The following is a 1,753-nucleotide window of genomic DNA, read 5'->3' on the forward strand; positions in this document are numbered from 1 at the left end:
CCATAGGCTCGAGACAGGGAGGGGGACCTGGGGTGACCCCCACGCCCCCCCTCACACCACACCACGGGAGCTGCCCGTGCTGGGCCCGGGTTGCACAAGGGGCACCAGGAAGGGGCCGGGCTGTGTTTGCTCGCCCCACGTCGCTCCCCTTCCCGGCAGTGCTCCGGCCCTGGGGGGGGCCAAGGGACCCCCCTGGGCTCGGGGGGGTGCTGGGTGACCCTGTCAGCCTTGGCACCGCCGGGCTGGAGCTGACCAGCCCTCCCATGAGCCAGCCCTGCCTGACACACGCTGCCTGTGCCCGGGGAAAGGGCAAACAGGGCTCAGCAATCAATCCCTGCACCCCACTGCGGGGCCAAGGCTGGGGGAGCTGCAAGGCCACTGCTGAACTGTGGGACCCTGCATTTACAGCACCTGCAGTTTATGTAGGTTGTTAAAAGCCTGAGCCCACTGCTGTGGCTGTTCCCCAGCCTCACAACACCCCTCCAGCCAGGAATTACTGAGCAAGTCCTCTCTCTAGGAGGTATTTTAGATTACTTACAACTATCAGCTATGCATTCTAGCAGCATCCACAGCTCAAAGGCCACTTTAGCACAGCAAGGCTGGGCTGAGAGAAACCACAAAGCCCCAAGGACACCACAGGGAGCTCAGCTGTAAACAGTAAAAAATCCCAAATTTCATGGCTTAAGGAATCCCATGAAGCTGCCGTAGGGCCAGCTCTGGCACGGGGCAGGACACTGGCACCAATGCAGTGATGAAGGAGATGGTGGGTGGTTTGGTTCAGTTCTGATTTTAAGTGGTGCAGCATGATCAAAACAGAATGGTTTGGGTTGGAAGAGACTTTTAAAGGTCATCTGGTCCAACCACCTGCACTGAGCAGGGATATCTGCAGCTACAGCAGGTTGCTCAGAGCCCCATCCAACCTGACCTGGAATGGTTCCAGGGATGGGGCAGCGACCACCTTTCTGGGCAACCTGGGCCAGGGGCTCACCACCCTCAGCATAAAAATGTCTTCCTTCTATCTAGTCTCAATCTCCCTCTTTTAGTTTAACACCATCACCCCTTGTCCTGTTGCAACAGGCCCTGCTAAAATGTCTGTCCCCAGCTTTCTAATAGGCCACTTTAAGTACTGAAAGGCCACCAGAAGGTCTCCGTGGAGCTTTCTCTACTCCAGGCTGCCCCAGCCCAACTCTCTCCTGCTGGGCTCCCAGCAGAGGGGTTCCAGCCCCCTGATCATCATCATAGCCCTCCTCTGACCCTCTCCAGCAGGTCCCTGTCTCTGCTGTGCTGAGCACTGCCAGCCTGTACAGGGGCCTTGTCCTGCTGTGCACATTGAAGGGCAGCACCAGGTCATGGCCCCATCCCCAGCAGCCCCATTCAGCCCCCAGCCCCTGGAGAGCCCACGGAGAGCCCAGCACCTCTCTCGGGGAGGAGTGAGGTGTGTGTGGACCCAAAGTCCTCCCAGCACCCAGGTGAGCAGCCCCCACCCAACCAGCACCATGGGGATTCATGTGCCCCGTGGAGGAAAGCCACATCCAGGTGCCAGCCGGTGCCCCCGAGGCACCAAGCCCACCTGGAGCTGGCCGAGCTCTTTGCCAGCACCACAGAACTCTGGAGTTGGTGAGAACAAAAACCTGTGTTGGTGAAATGTGGGGTTGGGGGTTTTTTCACCATTTCCGCTGAGGAAATCTAAGCTTTTGCAAGTTTAATTTCCTCCCCCTGCTATTGCTTCATGCCTGAGCAAACAGCCCAGCTG

This window comes from Merops nubicus, unplaced genomic scaffold (genome assembly GCF_000691845.1).
Source record: "Merops nubicus isolate BGI_N331 unplaced genomic scaffold, ASM69184v1 scaffold13328, whole genome shotgun sequence".
In the NCBI taxonomy this organism is placed as follows: Eukaryota; Metazoa; Chordata; class Aves; order Coraciiformes; family Meropidae; genus Merops; species Merops nubicus.